The sequence below is a fragment of the Canis lupus genome, chromosome 2 (assembly GCF_048164855.1).
Source record: "Canis lupus baileyi chromosome 2, mCanLup2.hap1, whole genome shotgun sequence".
NCBI classification, from domain to species: domain Eukaryota; kingdom Metazoa; phylum Chordata; class Mammalia; order Carnivora; family Canidae; genus Canis; species Canis lupus.
Genome location: NC_132839.1, coordinates 65,739,133 through 65,766,366, shown reverse-complemented (window position 1 = coordinate 65,766,366; position 27,234 = coordinate 65,739,133). Strand labels below are relative to the sequence as shown.

At 48.3% G+C, this 27,234-nt stretch overlaps 1 protein-coding gene across 18 annotated transcripts in view; it reads right to left on the bottom strand.

Moving 5' to 3' along the window:
- PROM1 (prominin 1) overlaps positions 1 to 26,392 on the bottom strand; it is a 133,200-nt gene extending 106,808 nt beyond the window's left edge. For 4 of the 18 annotated variants that reach the window (XM_072805021.1, XM_072804971.1, XM_072804983.1 and 1 more), the window contains exons 1-3: positions 26,087 to 26,345; positions 25,696 to 25,730; positions 22,717 to 22,827 (exon numbers count right to left, since the gene is read on the bottom strand). The gene's annotated coding sequence lies outside the window, so the exon portion shown is untranslated. Of the gene's footprint in view, positions 1 to 773; positions 986 to 1,222; positions 1,354 to 1,457; positions 1,478 to 1,765; positions 1,915 to 22,716; positions 22,828 to 25,695; positions 25,731 to 26,086; positions 26,349 to 26,370 lie in introns of those variants that run through there. The other 14 variants (XM_072804991.1, XM_072805006.1, XM_072804978.1 and 11 more) reach the window with 13 other exon arrangements.
- Positions 26,393 to 27,234: the final 842 nt, after the last annotated feature.

The window sequence follows — 27,234 nt, the reverse complement described above, 5'->3', positions numbered from 1 at the left end:
AGCAGAAGGTTAGACGCGGAGTAGGAACAGCACCAGGCGACAGCTGGCAGTCAGTCAAGGTCTGTACCCCCATTGCCAGCATCAATCCTCCACACTCCACCGTGGCCCTGGGCTCACCTTGACAGACAGGACAGCTCCCCATGGTGCTCACAAAAGAGTGAAAAAAGAAGTAGTAACTTCACACAATGTGAATCCACAGTGTTTCCCACACTCGTCTTCGAGCTACAAAAACAGCAACTGCGTAGGGTTCAACCCAACACAGAACGGCAGATGTCGGAGCCTCCGGTGGGGCGTTCAAGGACCCCGACCATTCGCCTTGGTGTCTGTCTTTACGAGGGTCGGCCGCTGCCCACAGGCACCCGGGACACCCTTTTTGGATCGGAGCCGGGTCAGGAGAAAGGTCAGCAGCCGCCTGTGGCTAGAGGCGCAACCTGTTGCTGCAGGAAGCTTGGGGCGCCGGCTCCCCCTGGCCTTTCCCTCCAGCCCACCGCCAGGCCGGGCCCCTTCCTGCCCCCTCTCCCCCTCTCCCTCCTCCGCAGGAAGCTCTCCCGGGCTGCGGGACACAAAAGAATGGGCGGCTGGGCGGGCGCGGGAAGCCAGGAGACTCGAGGAATCCGCCGCCGGGGGCGGGGGGGGGGGGGTTGCCCCAGTAACTTGGCTGCCCCAGCGCGTCCCCCGCCGCTGCACCGGGGTCGCCAGGGAGAAGGGGGACCCGGGCGACGTGCCATCCCCTGGACCCCCCCCTTTCGGAGCGGGCTTTCGGGGAAACTGACCTGGGGCCCCAGCCTCTGCAGCACCTCGAAGCTCCTTCCTCGGTCCGCGCTTCCCTTTGTTGTCCCAGCCGGCGCCGTCCTGGCCAAGGGCGCCCGGAGCCCCCAGTTCTCCACCCAGCGGCTGCCGCGGGGGCCCTAGGGGTGCCCCTCGGCGGGTGGGGGGCTGCGTGGAGCCAGGGGTGCGTGCGCCATCGCGGGGACGGCCTCCCGGCCCCCGGCTCCCCGCTCCTGCTACGGTCCGTGGCCCCGCGCGCTCCGCTGCAGCCCCCTCGCCGCGCCCCCGGGGCGCCCCCAGCACCGCCCTCCGCGCAAAGCAGGTCCCGGGCCCCTGACCAGCCCCGCCTCGGTCCTCCGCCCTCCGAGGGAGCCCGCGGCTCCGGGGGCCCGGCCCCGCCGCCTGGCGCCCCGGAACCTGGCGAGCCACAGCCGCGGCTGCAGACACGACCCACCTCGCGGCCACCAGGCAGCGCGCAAAGTTGGCGCGCGGCGGCGCTCGGCCCGGGACGCCCGCTGTCGCAGCCCCGCGTCCCCGCCGCCCCCGGCTCGGACTACCTGCCGCGGGGCCCGAGCCGGCCCTTCCGTCCCCGCCCCCCGCCCCCCGCCCCCGCTCCCTGCGGGAGGGCGCGCTCGGGCCCCGCCGTCCGCGCCGACGCCTCCGGGCCCCGGGGCCAGGGCGCCGCTCACCGGGCGCCCGGCTCCGTCCGGCTCCTGAATGGCTTATGAGCCGCTTCGGGGACCACCCGGACGGCTCCCGGCGGGGACTCGCGGCCGGAGCCTCGGGGAGGGCAGCGCTGCCCGAGCCCCCACCCAGGGCCGCAGAGCTGAGCGCGCGGCCAGGTGCCCCCGCCCGCTCCGGACTCCAAGGACCGCTCAGCCCGGGCTTCGGGGCGCGCCCCTGGACCAGCAGGCTCCCGGCCCGGGGCTGCGCGCACGTCCTGAGGCGGGAGTCCTGCTCCGGCGAGCTGGCCCTTCCCAGGCGCCCGCCGCCTCACCTGGGCACAGCCCTCTGCTTGGAATGCGGCCCCCTTCCAAAAACTCTCTCTGGTTCCACCACCGACAGGCCTCCGTTGACCCCCGCCCCCAGCCGCTTTAGACCTGTTGCCGGATCCCAATAGGCTTCTTTTCTGATTTACCCGAACAAAACTAAACCCAAATCATTTTGCTCCTTAGTTTGTACCAATCACAATGCTCGTGGCTGGAGCTGTAAAACCTGCAAGAAGCGATCCTCCGCCCCACGAGTACATGCATCTGCTGCAGCCCGAAGCACAAAGCGCTTTAATTACTCCTTTCAGATGTGGGCTGAGACTCCCCTGACATCCAGTCTTCACCTCTCTGCAAAGCTGCCAGGCCCAGTCGGTGGAAACCAGCCCCTAAGTACTCACTCTCCTAATGGCACTCACCAATGTGCACCTCACACCTTGCTCACCACTTCCTATCTTGAATTGAGAATACTGACTAGTGGAAAACATAAAACTTATGGAAGAAAAGCATAGTCAGGATACTGTCTAGCACACAGTAGGCGTTTAATGTTTGTGATGCAGGTGGATGGATGGATGGATGGATGGATGGATGGATGGATGGATGGCAGGCAGACTGGTCAGGACCATTTCTGCCCTGGCTCTTTCACTAACCCCAGAATCTAGCATAAAATCTGTGCTGGAAAGAGCGTGGTTTGTTTAAAGTTTCAATTGATCTTGCATGTGCATGCTTCTAGGCAACAAATGCCAGATCAGAAAACTTCTGTTAAGGACACTAGAGGCATAGCAAGTTTAGGTGGTAATCTAATCGGGCCTGATGCTTCCTCTCTGGAGCCTCTGCTTCTGCACCCCCAGAGGCTCCCAGCACTTCTGCTCCAAGGCAGCCCTCTCAGAGCTGGGCCAGGTGGGGAGTCCTCCCCTCCTGAGAGCAGCCACCTCTGACTTGCATCAAAGGTGGACTCTGTTTTTACCACTGTGACTTTGGCTGCTCAATCTCCTCGAGCCTCAGTTTCCTTGTCTGCAAAATAAAAGACAGGCCTCACTGGGCTCCTGTTTATTCCTAGTAATAAGAATAAAAATAAAAATGACAACAGTAGTAGGAGTGAGCGCTAACACTTAATGAATGCTTCCTCTGGATGAGGCACTATGCCCAGAGCTTTAAAGTGCATTATTTTCTGTAGTCTTAGCAACAAAGACAACATATTATCTCCACCTTAAAGATAAGGCTAAAAACAGGTGCAGTAATTTGCCCGAGGTCATAGAGGTAGTCAGCAAAGCGCTGAATTTGAACCCAGATCTGGCCTCCAGAGCCCATCATTGCCCTACACAGCACGTGTACCAAGAGATAACATAAAACCCTCTTCTGTACTCCCCTCCCTGACTGACAATGTAGTGTGGCACTCCAGCATCGCATTGAAATGATTGGCCATCTGTCTTCCTGTAGGCACTGAATGCTTCGACTGTTTTTATCCATTTTCATGTGCCTCCCCCCACCCCGCAACACCTACTCTATGTGGACCATTGGAGGTGTTCAATAAGTAAATGAATGAATGATAAGCAGAACACAATATTAAGATATGTTCTGAGCAGCCTTAGGCAGACAGTGACACAGGACTTAATGATTTATTCTGTTCAATTCGGCTTGGAGTCCTAAAGCTACAGCCCTACTATCTAGCACAACTGAATTTCTCTGTCATCTGTTCCATGCAGGGCTGGAGGAGGTAATATTATTTCCATATATCCAGTCAGTCATTAGGTGCAAAAAGTAAAAATTAGGTCTCCCTTTCTGAAATGGCTTCTCATTTTTCCTGCCCAAATGAAATCTAAACACAAGGCAGTGTGGCATTCTAGCAAGAGCCAGGAGATTCATTCAGGTTCTATCACTACCTGCCAGTGTGGTCCCTGGTAAGTCAGGTAACCCCCGTGGGCTTCACATTCCTCATCAGTCCAATATCCTTGCTCAGTGACCTAATAGGGCAAGAGGCTACCATTTGGCACCCCATGGATAGGGGACATTTTCAACAACACAGGAAGGTCTACTGGATAGGGCTCATTTAAATAGTGAACCATAATAAAGGAAAAATGACAGCAGGACTGGCGTAAGAAACTTAAATTGCCACAGAAATTAGCAAGGTTATGTAGCTTTAGAAATGAAGTGTTGAGGTTAATCATTGTCAGAGTACACAACACTTGGTCATTCAACAATCCTCAATCTTTAATGAACTGTTCCTTACGAAGGACTTTTTTTTTTTTTTTTAACGAAAGACTTTGGATAGTCTTCTTTGAATCACTAAGATTAACACAAAATGTTAGTGAGTATATTATTCTAATTAACCTGATATCTTCTACCATGAATAACAATGCCCACCCCACCCCCACCCCCAAAGTAATGTGTTTGTATGACCAACAAACAGGGCAGCGAGTGACCCTTTAGGAAATCAGGTTTGTGTCATCTCAACATGGGCTGCCCTGCCTCCTTAAGCCTGAAATTTGTGTAAGAGACAGCTAAGGAGAGAGGGAGAAGTTAAGCAGGGGTGGGAGGTGAGGGTGGGAGTGAGCAGGGAGGGGGGGCAGGGAGAGAGAAAGAGAGAGAGAGAGATTATTCCAAATCAAAATTCCACTAGTTTTGAAGGGAATGGCTTCATGCAAGCCAGGGTTCTCCCATAAATGTTTTACCTCATGCTTTCCTGTTCATCTTGCATTTTCTCCCCTTGCCCCTGGGCTTAGAAACCAAAAATAGCTTTGCTGACGTTTACCAACCAAAAGCCAAAAAACTATCCTTCTTGTACCTTCCACAACCTTCAGGTAAGATTTGTAACTCATTCATCAAGCCCATCGTGTACTAATTCAGAGACAGAGGAAGAAAAAACTTCAACCCAGTTCCGACAAAGGAGGAGAGACAGATCAGGGACCAGACCAAAGCCCAGGCCAGCACCCCAGTGCTTGGATTCTGAAGCTGGAAAGTGGGAAAACCCTATCACACTTACTGGTGGCTGGCGCGGGATGGTTTTCTATTTTCTGTGCTGGATCTGCCTTCCAGTAACGGTTTCAAATAAATGCTTCAGACCTCGGGCTGGCTTTCATCTGTGCCTTTCCCTCTGACATCATTTTTAACATGCACTAACTCACATGGGGCTTCCTAATTTGCCTTTGGTAACCGCATGGCAGGGGCGAGGGTTGGAGGGAGGGGTGGGAATGCAGCTGAAGGGCAGGGAATTACAAAGCATTCCGATACTTGATCTCATTTTCTCAAGGAGGGCGAGGTGCTTTCATCTCAATGCTTGGACTGATTCAGGAGGCAGGTAGGCAGGAAAATTTCTCAATTTCTGGTTCCATAGTTGTCAGTTTTTAAATCATATCCCTTAAAAGGCTCACCTAGGAGCTTGTAATTTATACAATGGTAAAACTTACTACTCTGCTAAGAAGTGTTTTACCCTCTGGGAACGATCCCTATTATTACTTCCTTCTAAGAATTTGCACTTATCCTCCTCTCATTATCTGAAAGCATATATTAGCCATTGGTTAGTCATTCATTCAGTAATATTGATGCAGCACCTACTATATAGGCCAGGAGCTAGAGAGGCCAATTACTCTGACCCAGAATATACTTTATGGGGAAAAAAAAAAAAAAAAAGGAAACTTATCAAACACTGTCTTTCCTCTACCTCTTGCCTATTTTCCTCATCATGAGATTTTAAAAAAAGAAAAAAAATGAATTCTCTTTTGCTTCATACTCTGCTACATAAGCTATAATCAGATATTTATTTTAAGCACAATAAACTGTATGCTAATTAAAACATTCACTTTTGCCAGAGCAACTAAAATGTTAAATTATAGTCCTACCCAACTTTGAGGGCATTATGCCAAGTGAAATAAGTCAGAGAAGAGAAAAACAAATACTGTATGATCTCACTTACATATGGAATCTAATAAAACCAATTCATAGAAACAGAGCTCAGATTTGCAGTGGCCAGGGATGGGTGTTGGGGGTGGGGGAAAGGGCGAAGGTGGTCAAAAGGCACAAACTTTCACTTACAAGATAAATAAGTCCTGGGGATGTGATATACAGCTTGATGACTATAGTTAACAATACTGTATTGTGTATTTGAAAGTAGCCAAGTGAATAGACCTTGAAATTTCTCATCTCAGGAAAACAAATGTTCTCAGTAAAAATAGAAAACATAAAATAAATAAAAAGTATGAAATACGGTATAAAAAATTATAGTTCCATTCAACTACTTATTCCACAGGGTGAGAAGGAACAGCAATGTTCCTGTTGTTGTATGGTAGGGGAGGCATGGGGCGTGGTGCTTGAACAGACGTAAGAAAACTGTCCTTGCTCCATTCATTCATTCACTCCCTCATACATTGCTTATCCACACATTCCACAGATACTGACTGAGCACCTTTGGTGGGCCAGACTGAGCAGAAATATGGCAGAGAATAAAACAAGGGGGGAAGGCCTTGCCCTCCCAGAGCTCACTCCCTTATAGAGAACACAGAACAGAAAAGCCACCAAATCAGGATGCCTGGGTGGCTCAGCAGTTGAGCGTCTGTCTTCGTCCCAGAGTCTTGGAATCGAGTCCCACATCAGGCTCCCTGCATGGATCCTGCTTCTCTTTCTGCCTGTGTCTCTGCCTCTCTCTCTCTGTCTCTCATGAATAAATAAATAAAGTCTTTAAAAAAAAAATGCCACCAAATCAATAACCATGTTCACTATATACCCTTGAATGAGTTACTTAACATCTGTGAACTTCAGTGTCCTCACTCACAAGACAGAAATTTTGCAAAGATAAATGAGCCAACATATGCAACATGCCTTGCACAGAGTGGGCGATAAATCACCACTATTATATCTTTCTATTTCTCTGTCAAATTCTCTCTCACTCTCTGCTCCCACTCGTCTTTTTATTTCCAATTTCATAGATTAGGAGTGTGGGACTATAGGATCCACGAGCTAAACAAGCATCCCACAGTTACTTACATGTTATGCCCCCAAGGATTTGCAAGGATCCGAGTCAGAAAAAAACATATTCGGGATGTATTCTGGCTTCTGCTCTGCAGAAGAAATTGTCTATCACTTGGAAATGACACTAGTATTTTTTGGTGGAGTGAGGGCCATGGTCTAAGGGACCTTCAGGGAATTACTGGATTCTACAGAGGTGTGTAGCTTTCATTGTATTTCTATTGACTAGGTTGCATTACAAATGTGTAAGGATAGAAGTGATATTGTAGAACACAGATAATGATGCAAATGAATGTTCTCCACGAAAGATAATTTCATTTCTACCCTGTAGAAAAGATGACCCCAAACACAGCATTTCAGTTTTCTATAGGCTGGTGACATGTTTTGCAACTACTGGCAAATACTCATTTCGACATTCCTGATTGTGTATACAAACGTCTGCTTTCCAAAGTGTCCTCTTACATAATAGTAAGATGTTATGACTGGTTCTCTCATTAGTTACTGAGTTGAGTAAAACCTTTGACATGTGTCCACTATATATTTACATGAAAGTCATGTTTTTAATTCCTTGAAAGTTATAATTTAGAAGCTCTAATGGAACTTACGATCTCTAGAGAGACAAATGGCAAATTTTAACATTAATTAATTTTGTTAATTAAACTTTGAGGGATGCCCGGGTGGCTCAGCAGTTGGGCACCTGCCTTCGGCTCAGGTCGTGATCCTAGGATCTGGGATCGAGTCCTGCATTGGGTTCCCTTCAAGGAGCCTGCTTCTCCTTCTGCCTATGTCTCTGCCTCTCTCTCTCTCAGCCTGTGTCTCTCATGAATAAATAAATACATCTTTAAAAAAATAAATAAAATAAAATATATACAATTCGAATAAATGCTGGAAAGGTGAAATTCTAAATCTTTGTATAGACTCTAATATTATAATAACAGCCCTTTCACTGGGACAGAGATGCTACAAGCAGCACACCAAAGTTCCTGCCAACTTCTCTCCCAAAGCCTCCCTACAGCAAACCCATTTAGACCAATCTTTGACCTGAGGCTCTAAGACACAGCTAGGGAGAAAAGGAAAGATTTTAAAAAGTTAGATCACAATAAACTATTTGTTGGCTGCTGGGAACACAGAATGATTTGGTTTTTAATTAATTGGTTTAAGGTTCTTAAAGATCAAGGAAAGTAGCTGGGAAGCATGCTCAAACATTTGCAAATGTGGCTCTTTGCTCCATTATCAGAATTCAAGTGGACACCTCACCCATGAAAGATGGAGGAGCAAATAGGAAAGACAGACTCTGGGGAGTGTGTGTGTGTATGTGTGTGTGTGTGTACTATGTGTGGAGATAGGATCATTCCTTCCAGTAATCTGGGTAAAATCTGGGAAAGAGTTCCAAAATAGTTTTCGCTATGAAGGAGGAAAACTTGCAAAGTGAGAAAATTGTTCTAGATCAGGATTTTTTACCCTTGGCACTCTCGACATTTTGAGCTGGATAATTCTTTGTCATGAGGTGGTTCTGGGCATGAAGGATGTTCAACAGCTCTGACTTCTACCCACCAAATATAAGTAGCACCCCCCTCCCAGCTGTGACAACCAAAAATATTTGAAACTTCGAGTTGCTTTTTTTGTTGTTGTTTTTTATTTTATTTTTTTTAAGGCATAGGAAAAATTATTGAGTTTGGGCAGAATTTTATCAGACATATTAAAGAGGGACTTCCTGGTAACAGATTTGGCCAGTGCTAAGGACTTTGCACATAAACTGAAGCATATCTGGTACCCAAACTCGACATATTCATGTTAGGTACCTGGCCCTGATAAGCCAGCTCTCATGTTAACTCCACATCACCTCCTATGACAGCCTGCCCTGGAAGAACTGCAAAGTGAGTTATTTCAGAAAAGTAATTTGCCGACTTGTATTCCTCCTGGAGACATTCACAGATGTCCCATGCTGGGTGGTGGGTGCTGGGTGCTTGTTCTGAGTACAACCTAGCCCTTGGAGAAACTGGACATCGTACTTAGAAACTTGAGCACAGAAGCATTCCAAAAAAAGAATAAGACTGTTAATGATATTTCCCATGACCTAGTGAAAAAGTTCCTGGCTGGGATCCCTGGGTGGCGCAGCGGTTTAGCGCCTGCCTTTGGCCCAGGGCGCGATCCTGGAGACCCGGGATCGAATCCCACGTCAGGCTCCCGGTGCATGGAGCCTGCTTCTCCCTCTGCCTATGTCTCTGTCTCTCTCTCTCTCTGTGTGTGACTATCATAAATAAATGAAAAAAAAAATTTAAAAAAAAGACTTTAAAAAAAAAAAAAAAGAAAAAGTTCCTGGCACATTACACGGTTTCAGTAGACCTCAGAGAAAAATAAGGGGAATAAGGTGAAGCTATTACCTCATAAGAAGGCAAATAAGTATAGTAACGGTAAGACAGTTCTGAAAGGTAGAAAACGTGTATCCAGTTGGGTGCTTGTTGCTGGCATTTTATTGGCTATCTATTACCTGTCAAGCACTGAGCCCAGTACTTTCCATACATTCCCTTATTCGATTAACCCTCCTAAGGGCGCATTGTTACCTGCATTTTCCAGAGAAGGAAACCGGCTTATCTACTGGTTTCATAATAAGAATAATAGTTACCATTTATCAGGGTAACAATTACTCTAAATATCTCATCTAGTATTTAAGATAATTGTAGGGAGCAGGTATTATCTAAGCAAATTAAACAAAAGTCGGTTGAGCATTTGTTATGTGCCAGGATAGCCCCTGGTGGTTGGGACACAGCAGCAGACAGGCCCTGCCCCCATCAAGTGTACAGTAGAGGAGCGAAGATAGACATTCACAAAAGCTTACAGGTGGGATGATTCGTTTCACAATCCCACCTTCTGCCTCCCTGCTGGAAGCTATTATGCAAGACTACAGATGGCAGCCTTCAGACCTACGACTGGAAGTAAAGACACTTCCTCAGTGAGCTTTTAATGAGCACCTAGTCTGTGCCAGGTAAGATCTGTCCTTGGAACTTAGAAACACAGAGTTGACTTCAGCCCCATCCCAATAAGAAACTCTTTGGGTGGACCTGGCCTCCTGTACACTGTAGTTGCACCACTAAACTCTATTAGATGGCAAGTAACAGTGGTAGAAGAAAAATAATTTTAAAAGAAAGTGTAATAGAAAGAACAACAAAATCCTAGATCTCTTGGAATCAACAGAACAACGATGATAAACCTGGGGAAGCAGGGCCTTGGAAAAATTGAGCTGAGGTTGGGGGATTCTAGAGCTTAACTGGCACAAAAGACAAAATTACAGACTTGTGGGAAAAAAACATTTGTATGCACCTCATTCTGCAAAACATTTCAGAAGCCACCTAACGCTAAAAATGCTAAAATGTATAAAACCAGAAAGAGGATGTACTGCTTTTAGAGGTATCTAATTTGAAGAAGTGGGGAGTGGAGGAACAAAAAAAGTAAAATTAAAGTTAAATCCTAAGGGAAAATCCCCTGGTAAGGAGCCCTATAGATGCAGAGAATACTAATAAATGTTGTAAGCATGCACTGAAGTGAAATTTAAGTTGGTAAAATTACTGAAGCTGAGTAATAGGTATCAGGGGTTCTATTTCGCACCAGTTTGAATTTTCCACTATATAAAGGTAAAAAATTAATTAGTTAATTAATTAATCAAGTCAATGGCTGAGGGAAATAGGAAGTGGCACTGGGGCCTGTCCACGAACTGCAGTGAGGTCATGATGGCTTCTGGGGGTGAGGCCGAAGGGCTGAGTTGAATGTGGGGTGAAAGACCAGTCAGCAGGCAAAAAGAAAGCTCTGTCTCATCTTGGCTATTTTCGTCACATTAGTTCTTTTTTTAAAAAATTTAAATGCAATAAATTAACATATAGTGTATTATTAGCTTCAGAGGTAGAGTTCAGGGATTTATCAATTGTGCAAAACACCCAGTGCTTGTTACATTATGTCCTCTCCCTCTTTAATGCCCAGCACCCAGTTACCCCATCACACCCTACATCCGCTCTAGCAACCCTCAGTTTGTTCCTTATGGTTAAGAGTCTCTTACGGTTTGTCTCTCTCTCTCTGATTATGTCTTGTTTTATTTATAAAAGGACAATGCAAATGCCTGGGAAGTTTAATAAGGAAGGGCCAGCTCCCTCTCTCTTATGGACTGGAGAGTAACATGGATTCTGGAATCATGGACTGTGGAACGATCAACCCAAGTTTGAGCCTGGCTCTGGTGCACCTAACTCCACATGTCACCTTGGTTGCATTACCTAACTCCTCTGAGCCTCAGTTTCCCTCATCTGTAAAGTGGAGTTAACACTGGTAGTACCAGTGGGTTCTGAGAGCATTAAATGAGATACATATAGGGACAGCTGGTTCTTTCCTCCTGACCACTCCACATCTGATTATATTTAGGGCAGGACAATGCTCCTTCTTTAGACTCCACCTTGCTTTCTCCCATCTCACAGGTCTGTGGCTGACTGGATTCATTGGATACCGTGGTATCAAAAAGACACTAGAGCTACAGGTTATAGGATGGCTCTGACATCCCAACCCCAAACCCCTACCAAAAGAAGGCAGCTCTTCACTAAAACTAGACTAGAAGGTATAAGGGAGCCACGTGTTTCCACAGCCATCACCACCATGGAAAACAGCCCAAATGTGTCCTACTGGCCTCCACGGCCACCAATAGAACCAGAACATGTGTTTGAAAGCAAAACCAGTTTAGTGGTTTTCCTTTTGCCGGTTTTCTATCCTAATTAATGGCTCTACACAATCTCCCGAGAGAGAAATTCAACGTTACCTGTAGTTAGTATTTGCCATTTGTAGAGTTGTCCAACACATAGCCCCTTTTCTGGGTGAAACAAACACCCCTTTGTGGGGAGTACTAGTGGGCCAGTTCAACATCTCCCACCACAAAGGCCAAAAGATTATCTTTCCATTGACCTGTCATGCACTCAAAGCATGGTCCTACCCAGCCTGGCCAGCCGGCCACTTCTGCCCATGACTTTGATTCTGGAGTGTGTGATGCAGTAAATAGGGCCAATCAGACCAACAGAGGGCGGCAGTGATGGGAGTGTGGGTGGTGCCAGGTGCCAACAGCCATATCCTAACCAGGTTGTGCCCGCTGCCCTTGGTTCTGATTCTGCTCTTTCAGCCTCCTGATGAGGCCAGGAGCCAACCAATACCCTTCAGTACATTCCTTCTATGGCTAAGATTGGCCAGTTTCTTTCTGTAATGCCTGATTGATGAAAACACTACCTCTACTATCTCCTTCACCTTCACTTTGCTTTCTAACCCACATCTTTCTTTCTTTCTTCTTTCTTTTTTAACCCACATCTCTCTTGACAGTCTCACGGTAGCAGTGCTTACTCAGCCACTCTGCTTGCATATGGGAGTCTCTCCCTTTAAACAAATTGCTTAGGCCAGGACTTAGGGAAAGTGAATGAGTCCTAAGGTGCAGGATCAGATCCCGTCTTTACTTAACATAATGATTCTGTTCATCATGATGTTAGGGCATAGATACTAATTTTTAAAAATATTGCATTAAAATATTATTTATCTCAATTATTGAGCTTTTGAGCATCCCCTAATATTTTGTGCTGGTCCTTGCATAGCTGTATGCAATACTAGTCAGGACCAGAGCTTCTCATACATTTCCCTTCATTCACTAAGCAGGTTTTTTAGGGCTCTGCTCTGTAGCCGATTATACTAGACTATAAGCATGCAGAGATGATTAACACCAAGTCCAGCCCTCAAAAATGTCACCATTTCATGAGGAAACAAAGGGCATTCTGAATTCTAGGTGCACCAACAGAGGGAGAGGACAAGGTAAGAGTGGGCATGAAAATAGCAATGAATACTGAGTTCAGCCCTCAGTGGACCAGGAATAGGCTCTCATGGGCTGTAGTACTTAAGCCAATCCTTTGGAATGAGATGTTCACCAGCTGGAGAACAAGGAGAAGGACATTCTGAGTAGAGGAGTCAGCATACCCAGGTATGTTCAGATTCAGTCCATGATATCGTGGGGCAGGATGGTAATGTGCCTGGAACATCGTATTAGAGGAAATGAACAAAAAGAAATGAATCTAGAGCAGGAGACTGGATGGGGTCAGGTTGTGAAGGGGCTCATTTGCCTTGCCAAGGGATTCAGACCATCTGAAGGCAATGGGGGAACCGTTTAAGGTCCTAAAGCGGAGAAGTTATGGTGTTGTGTTGGTTTCAAGAAGGTCACTCCAGAAAGAAGAATGGGGGTGGGGGGTGGGGAGAAGGAAACCGTATGGCGCCAGAGAGAGATGCCTGGTGGGAGAGTGCCCAGGGGCGTGCTCCGGAACTGGTTTGTGAGGGCCCTGGTGTCCTATTAAGCAATCTTTCCTGTAGGATGAAGGGTTCTGGTCTTTGGAATAATCCGTTAGATCTAACACCTCGTGTTGCCTTTCTCCTTCTAAGTGCTGGTAAAAAAAAAAAAAAAAAAAAAAAAAAGTGCAACTGTGTAGCAACTGTCTGCAGGCCTCAATAAGGCCTCAATATCTTGTCTGCAAAATAAAGTCTCATTTACACTTAGGTCACAGTTAGGGACTCTCTGCCCTGCCCCACTTCCTCCCTCCCAAGCAGGAAATTAGGTGCTTCTTAGGCAGCCCTGACGTATTTCTGGGAGTCCCCAGCAGCGTGCTTCATCCATCCAGTCGGCCATGGGCAATCACCCACCATTCGGAGCCCCAACCCAACAGGTGCCTGGGCTCCTGCTCTGACCCTCGCAGCCCTCGGACACCGCTGAGGAAGGCCCTTCCGCTGCCCGCGCTGACAGAGTGTCCCCATGAGGGCTCATCGCGAGACACCTGGCTCCTTGCCACCTCCTGGTTTTCACGGAGCCCTCAAAACGTGGAGCTCCAGGGGTGCTGCATAGATCAGGGGAGTATGGCCTCCTCTCCAAGCTCAGCTTTAATTCGGAGCTCCAAACAGAATTGAGGGGAGCCTGGGTGGCTCAGTTGGTTAAGCATCTTCCTTTGGCTTAGGTCTTGGGATCGAGCCCTTCATTGGGCTCCCTGCTCAGCAGGGAGTCTGCTTCTCCCTCTGCCTCCCCCCTGCTTGTGCTTGCACACTCTCTCTCTCTCTCTCTAGTAAATTAAAACAAAACAAAACAAAACAAAACAAAAAAACAGATTTGACTGGTCGTAGAGGTTCCTGAGTCTTGCAAACTGTTCCACCAGTTTCGGGATCTTACCCCTCTGGTCAGAAGAGCTCAAACCCTCCAACCTCCCAGACCTCAGGCAAGGAAGAGGCTCCGGGCCACCTCCTCCACTGCCTTCCAGCCGGCTCCTGGCTTCCTGCGGTGCAGCACGAACTGTCGGGCAGAGCTCAGCCCAGGTTGGCAGCCCTGGAAGGCCCACATCCTGCAGATTCCTCCCCAAGGCTCACCGCCCACTGCTCTGTTACACACCCCGGAAGCATTAGGTTCCCACCAACTGTAACCTCTGTAAGGGCCGAGGTCTTCATCTGCTTTGTTCGCTCAAGTATCTCATGAGCAGAAAGCTGTGCCTGGCACAGAGTAGGAGCTCAATAAATATGCCTCGATTGAAAGCACATGGTGGAAGTACCCTAACCTAGGTTCCAGTCTGCTCTGCCACACGCTGGCTGAGGCACCGGAGACTACTCACTCTTGCTATCCAAACGAAATTTCCTCATTGGAAATGGGCCTGACAGTGCTTAGAGATTCCTCAGGTGTGTTGGAAATAAGGGGAGGGCTATACCCATAAATTAATACACAAAGAGAATTCAATAGAGAGTGCTTAGTGCCTAACAGGTGCTAAACTGTTTTCCTTCTTTCTTCGCTCTCTTTCCTACCCTTTCCTACCCTCCTACCCTATCTCCTACAAATAGTTATTGGATATTTCCTACATGGGCCAGGTATTGCCCCAAGTACATGGCAGGAATCAAGACAGAAGAGGTTCAAAGCGTACTGTCTAGTTACTGAGACACACAGGGAAATCCGGGCACAAAGCAATCAAGAGGATCATTTCAGATGATTAAGAACGACGGAGAGAATCAAACTGCATGGCGCAACTGACCAAGGAGTCGAAGGGGAGTGGTTGTCTGAAAGCATGTCCAGATTTGAACTTCAGTGGAAATCTCTTTCGCCCTGGGCCGGTGGGCCAATGCTCCATGCTCACTGGGGCCAGGAGCTGGGAGTGCTGACCTGACCCTCCCTCTGGCCAGATACACAGACTTATAGCTACCTCGTGCCGTGGGGCCCCCACATCCTCATCCAAGAGAGCAATCTCTGAGATTCTTCCCACAGTCTGACAGTTTGTGATTCATTGTTCTCCCCAAGTTCAGTACATTGTCTGAGTCACTTTGTGTGATTTGTAGGGAGCTCAGTATTTTCATTTAAGAGAAGACCATTGAATTACTTGTTAATACACAGGCTGTCCTGCCGCCTGGCAGCCTCCGTAGGCAGTCCATCCCGTGTTTTAAACTGAAGCCAGGAACCCCGGGGTGTTACTCCCTGTTAGTGCCTGGATGTCATTAAGAGGTTTGTACGAGCTTATCCTCAGCTTTCTGGCTTCACTTCCTCTTGAGTCAGCTTGCATTCTGGTCCAGCTTTCTAGACACCCCTCAGAGCACCCCACATTAGACGTGACTTTGATCTTGGTGCTTCAAAGACACTTTGAGTAACCTGCACGCAGGGAGCCACTGCTCTGCGGTGCAGGCCCTAGAAGCCCGTTTGATGTGACAAGTGTGTTCCCTGCAGGATCAGTTCTAGGTGAAAATGTGAAGTAGGTATGGGAGGAAGACTGTGGGCTTTGGAACTGCACAGACTATGTGTGTGGCGTGTGGTGTGGTTTGGGCATGTCATCTGATCTCTCAGAATTTGTTTTACCGTGGACAAAATGGGAATAATAACGCTTGTTTTACGGTTATTACGAGGGTTTTGTGAAAGGACACGGTTGGTGCTCATAAATACTTCCTCTGGGCCTCTTCTTGGAGGCTGCATCTCCATGTTTTTCTTGGGATGCTCTGCTGCTCCTCTGCTTTTTCCACCCTTCACCCCAGATTTGCAGTCTCTATCTCTTCCTCTTTCTCCTTCTGTCCAGCATGACCCCCCCCACACACATCCTCGAGGCATTCAGACACTTGGGGAGCATCTCTTTCCCTCTGGTGATACCCTCTGTTAAAGAGCTAGACCAGTAATCTGGGTTAATTTTCCCACAATTAACTTGCTTGGGCTTCAGACCTTCTCATCCTGACCTCATTAGGTCCTCATGACACCACGCTGTGTGACCCTGGCTGCCCAGTGAGGCCTGGCTGTGGTTGGGGGCCCAGGAGCCCAAGTGTGGCTAGCACCTGGTGGGCGCAATCTCTCCCCTTCTGCCTGCCTCACCCCCCCATCACTGCCATTTTCTGGGGCCCCTGAGGATTGTCTACACCCTTTAAAGTATCTGGGGACTAGAGGGTGCCTCTGTCTTTGATGTCACCCTCTGTTGAAGGGACCACAAGCTAGCATTGCCCATATTTCTCTTGAGGACAATTGGGGGAAATGTTCCTTTTGTTTTTACCCATCACTACCCCTCTCTGGAGATGACAGACACAAGGCCCCAGGATATTGGGTAAGACCAGACAATGAGGAGGATCATAGAACAACATCCCAATCTCCATTTAGGACTGCTGCCTGCCCATCTCGTCTCCCATCAGACCCAACCCCAAGCTCAAGTTACCTCCTAGACAGGGGTGGGTCTCGACCTTCCAGTTGTTACCTACAGGAACGTGTCCATCACCTCACCAGCCAGCCTGCACTCATCACATCCCAGCCCTGCAAATGCCCCCACCTTATAGAGGAGGACATGGACTCTAAGAAATTGCATATTCGGCCTTTTACATCAGAGGGGGTCAATGCCGGCATTCTGGAGGCCGTCCCCTGGGTATTTACCACCCGCCTGGATCCCTCCGTGCTGTAATTTCCTGGTCTGCAAGTCGTGGCTAATGCTGATATGGCATTAGATGGTGAGAATTCAGTGAGTTAATACACACAAAGAGCTTGCAAGGGGCTGACATATATTATTACTCAGCAAGTATTTACTGACCACCTGCCATGTGCTGGCTGTGTCTTCCCTGACATCACGGTGTCAGTTGGTGGGGGTGGGGGTGTGAGTGATTAAATCTCAGGTCTCTCTGACTCAGAACCACTGCTCTGCCCAGGACAGATGTGACTCCATCTTTTCAGGCAAGAGAAAGGAAAGAAGACTTAAAGCACACCAAGTCTGCCCTCCCTCCTCTTAGAGTTAACACTGAACTCGGGCTCAGCTACCCCTGTTTCTCAGATGTGGTTTAAAGAATCCCTGGGCCTCTGCCTTCAGAGCCAACCAGAGGCCGTGGAGACTAACATTGTAGCAGAACCATTCCTGGCAGTAAGGAGAACTGGGGAAGTGATCCCTCCTGGGTGTCCTATGTCCTGGGCACCCTTGTTGCTCAGGATAGGTTAGAGTAAGTGAGGAGAGGGCTCCCAGGCAGCACCTGGCCCACTGATCCTCCAACTCTGGTCCCCCGTCGCTGAGAGCTGGGCCTGGCTTCTCCCACTAAACCCACTATAACCTGAATAAACCTGCCTTAACACCCCCCAGGGTTCCAGGCTCAATACCCACTTATATCTGCCTCCAAAATACCCTACATGGTGATGGCAGCCAGTTTCCCAAGGGATGCTGGAAACATTGCCCAGCAAAGGCCTGCAGAGCTTCCGTTGCGGTGCCCTGCCCTCCTTTCCCAAACAGCACCCCTCCACGTCTCCCCCAGCTCCGCTGTCCACGAATGCCCCCTCACAGAGTCTTGGTGTTGGTGCAGAAACAGCAGGATTCAGGAGCCAAGAGCTAGAGAAATTAATAGAAGATGGGTACCAAGGGTTCTGGATTCCTCCATTCAGGGGTCTTTCCTTCAGGCTCACAGTAGGGAAGGGAATATTGGGGAAAGACCACCTTGGGCCCCTTCATCGTGCAATGGGGAGCAGCATGGGGATGGACAGGTGTGGGGCTTGGGCCTGCTGGCTCCATGACCCGGCACAAGTGATTTGCCTTCTCTGAGCCTCAATTTCTGCTCCACACCACAGAGCAGGAATGTACATCTTACAAAGCTAGCCCCCCATCAAAGCCTATTTATGCTTTCATTTCCAGAAGCCCTCTCTGGAAGAACTTCTGGTCTGGGAGCGTGGTTTTCTGCCTGTGACCCACGGGACCCTCGAGTGTGCATGGATGTTGCCCAGACTCCCAAGGCCCATTTCAAGGACATCAAACACCCGGATGTCAGTGACATGGGTCAGGTTTCTGAATACGATTCCCGCTTAAGAAAAAGCGTTCTATTCTCTACCCCAACTTGACATTTGAAAAAGGCCGGCCAAAGAGAAGCCCTGGTCTTGGTGAGTATTCAAGAAGCATGCAAAAAAAAAAAAAAAAAAAAAAAAAAGAAGCATGCAAATAATAAGGATGTAGCCCAGACTGCTCTTTGTCCACCAGTATCCATTCTCTCCTTCTTCCACCCGGAGAAGCTGAACTAAGCCACAGTGTGGCCTCCTCAAAAATACATTTCCCAGCCATCCATGGAGCTGGCGTACCCACAGGACTAACTCTGATCAAGCAGAGTTATGCAGGAATCGTGTGTGCAACCTCGGGGAAAAGGTCCTTGGAGAGGGTATTACTCAGGGTTTTCTAGAGAAACAGAATCAATAGACTCTCTCTTTGGAGGGGTATTAGCAGGAATTGGCTCACGTGGTAGTGGAGGCTGAGAAGTCTCACGATCTGCTGCCTGCAAGCTGCAACCCCAGGGCGGCCGGTGGTGTAGTTCTGGCTGAGTCTCAAGGCCTGAGAACCCGGGAGGCCGATAATGCAAATCCCAGTCCAAGGGCAGAAAAAGATGAAATGAAATGTCCCAGCTCAAGCAGGAAAAAAAAGGAAGAGAATCCCTCCTTCCTGGGCCTTTTGTTCCATTCAGGCCCTTGACGGATGGGCCAATGCTTAACCACACTGAGAAGGGCAGTTTCCTTTACTGAGTACACTTATTCAAAGGCTAACCTCATTTGGAAACCTCTCACAGACACACCTAGAAACAATATTTAATCTGGGCACCTGTGGCTAGTCAGGGTGACAATAAAATGGGCCACCACAGAGGGAGAAGTTGCCTCCTTCATTTCTTCCTTCTACCTGCTGGCCAGAATTTACACTGATGGCTGGAATCCAGCAGCCATTGTGGGCCATGAGGTGACCTTGAAAATAGAAGCCGTGCTTAGCCTAAAAGCAACATGGAAGGAACAGGGGAGCCCCACTTCAGCCCTGCCCTGGTTTCCCTCTGCCTCTGGGATCATGACTGACAAATAAAGGATTAAGTTACTAATATTTTAGTTTCCTCTGTTACTTGTAGCCAAACTTCCTCATAACTAATAAAATGCAAACATACCACACGCAGTGGAAGATGGCGAGTTCTGTGGGCTTCTTGATTTGCCATTCACTTCTACCTTTATTCGTCTAGTGTGTTTGAACTTACACTCTCCCCCTAGCCACAGATCTCATTCAGGAAAGGTCCAGTTGCTGCACACTTGTTACAGAGAGCCAGAGGCTGAGAAGAAGGGGGGAGAATTCCAAACCCAGAGCTCAACGAACCCTTTCTTCCCCTTCCTTCGTTGGTCATTTCACTTAGCCAATGCTGGCGGAGTCTGTGTCAGATGCTACTTGGGTATCTTACCTAGTTCTCACTAATGACACAATGATGCAGGTGTCATCCCCGTTCTCCAGAGGAGGAAGCAGGTTTTGAGAGGTCAGGAGATGGCCGAGTGAGAATTAGTCTGCTTCCCTTGATCCTGAACTGATTATTTTTTTGGATCATCAAGTGCATATCTGTTTGACCAGCAGGAACTCATCTCAGGAATTCCACCAGATTTACTCTGACAAGACAAGGCAATGGACTAGTCTGAAAAGTGCCCCCTTTCCAGACCAAGATGGTTAGACAGTGGGGTTGGTCAATCAGTGAAGCCCTGGCTATTGTGTGCATACTATGTGCCATGCACTGTTCTTGCAGTTGGTCATCATCGATGTGATGTTTATGGGACACCTGTTGCTCTAAAGTGTGAACTTCCCACTTCTGGACAAAGGCCACGGTGCCCTGGCACAGTGTTGTGGTTCAGAAAGAAACCACCAGTCAGGGGCTCAGAGAGCTGAGTCTGGCTCCATGTCTACTGCCTGTGCATTATGTATGTTCAGATAAGTGGGTTAACAGTTCGGGGCTTCTGCTTCTTCTTTCACGGCCGCTGAGAGTTTCTCCACCTTTGCTTGTGCTCCTTTTGAGCGTTCCTTCATCTAGAGTTGGCTAATGCTCATCAAAGCAGTGCTATTTAGGGTTGTCTAGGAAATTATACTCTCGGTGGAAATTCAGGAGCCTTCCGTTAGGCCTCCAAAATAATTCACATAAATAAATATGAGGCTTCAGTTGCAGTTTCTTTTTATAAAAGAGAGGAAACATTTGAGAAGGAACGGTTATTATAGTTGAAATAGTCATGGTTATCATGTTTTAATGTCCTCTTTGAACTTTTTCTTTGGGGGACCTCTCCGAGAAGCAGTCTCATTGAAATGTGTTTCCAAAACTTCTTCGGTGGTAAGAATCACTTGGGATTCCTGATGAAACTGAAAAATACACAGAACAAGGATCGCAAGTTGATCTTGGAGTTGAGATTCTGCAGGTTGGCGCAAGGCCAGGAATCAGCAATGGAAAGAAGTGCCCAGGGCCTGGAAGTTTCTTGAGGTTAGATGAATTCAGGGAGCACTTGCTGGGCAAGTAATCTGAAAAGACACTCAATGTTGGATGCTCTCTTTTTAATGCTGAAACAATAGAAGACCAGAAAAATGAAATGGCTTATTCATGAGCCATCAAGAGCTGGGCCTACAAAGCCAAGACTTGAAGTTCTGAGGCTACAAGACTGTTGTAGAGAAAGTTGAACCCTGATCTTCCTGTTGATTAGCTGTGTGTGATCTTGGGCGAGTTTCCTATTCAACTCACAAAGTTTTACTTATCAAGTGTCCATACGTACAATGTGCCAGATCACGTGCCTGGCTTAAGTGCTGATGGGTGAACAAGAGAGAAGCCAACCTGCCCTGGGGTGTTCCGAGCCCAGAGGGGAGACCAACAAAGAGCAGGGACACTCAAAGGTGAAGACTGCAGCTGAAGTGGAGGGGGACCCCGCAGAGGTACCCCACCCACCTGGCTTGGTCTGAGGGGACAGGATAGGCTTCCCTGGGAAAAGGTGGTCAAGGGCTCAGAGGATGACGAGGATTGTGCCAGGTGAGCAAGTGTGAAGAGGGTACTGCAGGTACCAGGAGAGACACAAAAAGGCCAGGTAAGTGCCTGAACCCGGGCCTCTTGAGGAGTCCAAGAGACAAGTCCAGAGGGGATGAGCATCCAGGGAACTGGGGAGTGAGGCTGGCATAGACTACTCAGGATCTCATCTGCACACACGTGCTCTATCCTAAAGGCAAAGGGAAATCATTCAAAATTCCAGACGGTCCTAGTGTCATCAGGTTTTTGAGGCACGTTCCTGAGCCCCTGAATCTTTATCTATAAATGCAGGGTCAATACTTGCCCCCCTCCCGCCCCCGCCACTTTCCCTTTTTTCCACCTGTGGGCTAATTCTCCACTCCAGGGCCAGAGCAAAGCTTCCACAATGGAAGCCAGATCCCACCACTCCTTCACTCAAAAGTCCTTGGTGATCCCCATCTCAGCCCGCACCCAGAACCGTGTCCGAAGTGCCCAGCATGGCCTATGATCTTCTGCCCCCACCTGACCTCCCTGCTGCTTCCCCTCAGGCAGTAAAATGATTGTGACCTCTGCCTGGGGGCTCGGCCCTAGACACCCACACGGTTCCCAGGCTTCCCCGAGCACACCCTTCTTCAGGGCCCCTTCACCTGCTGTCTCATATATCCATGTGTGCAATTCTTTCTTGTGTGCTCCCCCGATTAGAGGGCGGAGGCAGGCTTAGTATCTGTTTGCTGCCGTCTCCCACAGTCTGTCCAGCACAGAGCTACCACCCCATGGTATTTGTAGGCAAGTGATGAAACAATACTGATCTCGCGTGGTAAATGAGAAGCTTGATAATAGAATTACTGTGCACAAAGCGCTGGGTACAGTAAGTACTTAGCAAGTGGAAGCTTCCCTGTGCCTTTCCAGCCCATTCCCTCTCCTTCCAGACTCCCAGTTAGAAGTCCTTCCCAGGGCACCATTCACTCCTGGGCCCCGGTTGTCCCTAGGCTCTCTGCACTGCCTGCCAGCATGAGGTTCTGTCCCTGACTGCCCTGCCCATTGCGCTGCCTGGTGCTGGCGTGGCTGTGTCCCTAGAGGAAGAGAGAGGGTATGCCACAGTTAGAACACACAGAGGCTGGGGGGTTTGGAGGTTGGTGACTCAAAACTACTCATTGTCCTGCTGCCCCTGGACCCTGTGTGGTCAGAGCCTGGGTGTGGCCGTCAGGCCTGGGTGGCATCAGATGCATGCCAGGGCATGTAATGAATCGGGACCATTTTGCAGGCACAGAAAAAGCAAAGCCTTTCCTTAAGCCTTGACTGATGGCTTCTTTTCTATTGACCCTGACACAAATAGCCTGTGACCCCAGCACTGTGACTTGGGACCACATGCAGAAAGCTGCCCTCCCCAACCTAATGGCGAGGATCACAGAGATGGCAGTGCAGTCTGCAGTGGGGAGTCCCAGGCAGTGTCCTGGGAAGGATCTCCCCTCCTCGCTTCTTGCTCAGAACTCACAGGGGTGTAAATAAATACATGGAGGCCTGTGAAAGCCTCTTCAAGAAAGCAGAGCGGTAGGCTGCCAGGGGGGCCTTGAAAACCAGCTATTTCAGGAGCGTTGACCCGGGGGGCTCCAGGCTGGCTAAGGAGTTTGGTATGGGCACTAAACTGGTCTGCAAGGTGTTGTGGGTGTCTGTGTTTCTGTGAAGAGAGGGTTCATTGCTTTTTTAGATTCTCAGAACCCACCTGTATAAACGTCCAGCCTGGAGGTAAGAAGTAACTCACGTATGATCATAGCGTGGATGATAGCTCAGCCTCCTGTCGCCCCCAGGACCTCCATCTGCCAGGTCACCAGCACTGTTTAGGACAAAACAAGTGTTCAGATAAATAACAGCAAACACAGAAACAGGAAAAACCAAGCTTAAAAAAAACAAGCAGAGCAGACGGAAATACACTGACATGTTAGCCTTGGTTGTCTCAGGGAGCGGTGGGACAAGAGCCTTTTTCTTCCCTATTTCTTTTTTGTATTTTTCCAGATTGTCTATTAAAGAAACACGTGGTCCTTTATCATTAAGAGAAGAAAGTTTTCTTTGAAGGGAAAAACAATCACTGTAATTGTATAAAAGTATCTCTACTCAAGACTTCTTTACATATTTTTTAGGTTCTTAAAGGTTTTCTTTTTTTATTGCTCAAGTTTATAGGTGATATATTTTGGTAACCAACTTTTTTTGGGGAAAAAAGCATGAAAGTTTAAAAATGCATTGCCATCCATTCTGGAAGTAGTTTGAGAAGTTCGTGGAAATGCTTTAAAGGACAATTGTCATGTTCTGGTAAGTTCCAATAAACAGCAGAGTACATTATTTGGAAACATGCTTTCTTATGGATAGTTTTTTTAAAGTTTCATTTAATCAACTATTAAGTCTTATTTCTTCAGGGACGGAGCTAAGTTTGCCCCAAGACACCACTCCAAGGCAACTCTTATTTTTCTATTCTTAGCTTCAATGGGGGTTTTAAAAATATCCATTTTAAATGGTGGCTTCAGCTCATGAGCCCGATGTGCTAGCTAGTGAACTTGGTAATTATAGGATTTCCTAGAATAAATTTAATTGGCAAACAAATTCTTACAATCAGCTGTTATTGTTGCTATAAATAGCTCTCTTGCCTTTTCAAGCCCTGGGTGAGTTACACTAGCTGTTCTGGCCTCTGGAAAAATGTAAATTAGACGTCATCAATTTATGGGACCTCATTGTAGCCAATTGTTTTGATTTGTCTGGGGCAGGTGTCTATGTGATTCACAGTCCCCTTGCACAAAAAGAATACAACATAAAGTTATTTTCGTCCCTGTGAAAAAAGGATGTACTGTTTTTATTTACTTTTTGGTGTATTATAATCAGGGCCATAAATCCATGCCTATTTGTGTCTAGTGATGTCATCTTCTATGAAGTTAAAAGGATTAAAATGATTTAACTGAATATAAGCCATTTTGTCTTTAAGTAAGTAAAGACTTTATTTACTTGACTATATTTTTTATTTTTTAAAAGAACCTTTATTTTATTTTTTTAAGATTTTATTTATTGATTGATGAAAGACACAGCTAGAGAGAGAGAGAGAGAGAGAGTCAAGATCCCCGCAGGGACCCTGATGTGGGGCTCGATCCCCAGCTCTGGAATCACGACTTGACTCAAAGGCAAATGCTCAACCACTAGGCCACCCACATGCCCATATTTACCTGACTTTATTTTATTTTTTTATTTTTATAAAGGTTAGAGACACTTTTTTTTTTTTTTTTTAAATTCATGAGAGACCACAAAGAGAGAGGCAGAGACACAGGCAGAGGGAGAGGCAGGCTCCACGCAGGGAGCCTGACGTGAGACTCGATCCCGGGTCTCCAGGATCACGCCCTGGGCTGAAGGCTGTGCTAAACCGCTGAGCCACCCAGGCTGCCCTTACCTGACTTTAAACCCTGGTTCTGTATCTTACTAGCTATGTGAGCTGGGGTAACTCACACATCTCTGACCCTCATTATGAGGCAGATGGTAATATATCTATGCAGTAACACTGCTGTGTTTTGGAAATAAGGAATTTGGAAAATAAAGTATGTGGTGGCATTTATTGCTACAGTGTGTATTTAAATTTACTTCCTTTCCCCCAGCTGATTCTCTGAGAATAATGTCAATTTTATTCAATTAAGCAAATATTAATTGAGCACTTACAGGGCAAGTATGAGAGATACCTTCACTCCGTTCATAGCTCTCAGGACCCGGTTGTCTTACAAGGAGGACAGAGACCTGCTGTGTCCTAATTACTCCAGACTGTGAACACTGCTTTAATTGCAATATAAAGAGCGAGCTCTGGGTTCTAAGGGAAAGGAATACTCATTCATGCTACCTGGTGTGATTTTACAAGCTCCGAGAGCCTCGAGCTAGTTCTTGAAGGGTGAATAGTTCTGGCCTGAAGGAGGAACCAGGTTTTGGAAAGCAGAGAACCGGGAAAGACCATGGTGAGTCACCAAAGCAGGAGCAAAGGCAGGGCTGGGGAAACGTGTGTGGTGTGGAGGGGGGCGCCCTGCGAGGCTGGGTCTCCTCAGGGCAGATGGTCAAGGAGTGGGCAGACAGGGGCAAACAGCCTCGGTGGAAAGGACGGCGTTATGAGAATTGCCTCTGCCATGTTCCCGCCCCTTGCAGCGGCCCCATACTCCCTAAAACCAAGTCTTGGAACTCTAGTAGAATCCAGCAGACATTTATCGCTTTTAGTCATTGACTCAGCAAGGATTTATTGAGTATTGACTATGTGCCAAGCCCTGCCTGAGGCCCTTGGGAGTCAATGGGGAGCAAACACACAGTTCTTGCCTTCGGGGGGTTTCCATTCTATCAGGGCAAAGGGACAGTAATCAGATAAACCAATACACGCCTTGTAGAATATGATTTTAGGCATGTAGTGCTGTGAAGTAAGAGAAGGTGTAGGGAGAGACAGGAGTTGTTGTTTTCCATGGGGTGGTCGGGGACGTCTCTCTGAGGTGATATGTGAGCAGAGACCCAAGTGAGGATCTGTGGGAAGAGAGTTTCTGGGAGAAGTTATAGCAGGTTCGAAGGCCTGGATGTGGAGCTCCTTCATGTGCTAATGGAACAGTAAGGAGCTTGGGTGAGTCCAGTGCAGTGCTAGAAAATGGGGCCAGAGAGGCTTGAAGACACGGACGAAGGTTTATAAGTGCAGACTCTAACTCACCCCGGATCTGCTCTGACCCTCTGAGCTTGGTCCTCCTGGAATTTGAAGCCTTGAATTTGAAGTTCTCTCGGCCCCTGCTGGCTTCCTCTGCCCTACCAGGAACCCCGGACCGACCCAGACGTGGCCATAGCACATGGCCCTGGACACCCATCTTGGGAAGGGAAATCCATGGAAAAGGGTGCCTCCCCCACTGGGGTCCTCATCAAATTCTCACCTTGGTTATCTGGGGTTGGCAGCAGGGGAGAGGTTGTCCACCACGGGAGGGCCATGTTAGTCTCTCCTCTGAGACTCGCCTCTCCTTCCAGGGTCTCCCTGCTGTCATCATACCCCTGATGTCCAAGGCCCTGCCCATTCTCCATGCTCTCTAACCAGCCCCAAACACAGAATTTACCTTCAATTTGTCCCACCGCAGCTGAGACTGGGCTGGACTCTTTAGCAAGATTTTATGAGGAGTCTTGGGAGTACCCAAGAGACATGAACAGAATAACTGACAATGGCCACCAATGTGACTGCTTCCAGAACCCTCAAGGCCACCCACGCTGTCCCCTGCCTGGCCTGGCCTCTTCCTGGGCAACCGTCGCCACCCTCCAGCACAGGCACCTCTCCTTCCTACCCCCAGGATCCAAGTCCCCACAGAGGGCCCCACAGAGAAGAAGGTGGCAGGCAGCTCCTCACCAGTTTAAGGCCCGCCTTCCAAGCTACTTCCTATCCCAGCATCCCTCTCTTCCCACCTGACTGACAACGAGAATGTCCACTCTCACCTGGGAGACCCTGCCCACCACCTCCAGGACCTTGCAGCCCCAGCTTAGCCACATTGGAGCACTGGGAGCACTGTCCCTTCAGTGTCATTCAAGGTCTCAGAAACTCCTGCAGGAGGGTTCCTCACAGCCCTACCTGGCACACCTGGACTCTGTCCATCCCTGAGCTGCTTGGGGCAGGAAGTCCCACCTGGTCATCTCTGCCCCCCAGCCCAGCATGGGGGGAGCCAGGGAGCCTGGCAGGGTTACCTTTTTTCCCCACACTCCACCTGTGAGGCTCAGCCCTCCATGAGCAGAATCTGGGTCTTTGGCCCAAGGGTTGTGCCGTGTTCCCTGGGAAGGTCCTGAAGACCTGCTAGTCTCAGGGTGGGGACATGGCTCCTTTCACCTATGTTCCATGGTAGGAAACTACCCAGTAAGAGTCCTACAAGACTTCTACTGCCCAAGCAAGATGAAGACAATAGACACGTCCCTGAGAGTAAGGTGCCCCCTGCCTCCATAGAGGAAGCAGTCCCCATCCCCGATAACCTGTCATCTCATCATCATGGCCACCCTGTTACAGGCTGAACTGTATCTCCCCTAAAATCCATGGTGCCCTTGCCTGTAGTACCTCACACTGTGACCTTATGTGGAGGTGAGCTCCTTGCAGAGGTGCTCTTAGTTAAGATGAGGTCTTTAGAATGATCCTAATCCAGCATGACTTGTGCTCTTACAGATCTTTCGAGGACATTTGGACACACAGACAGACATGCACCAAGGGAAGACCACATGAAGAGCCATA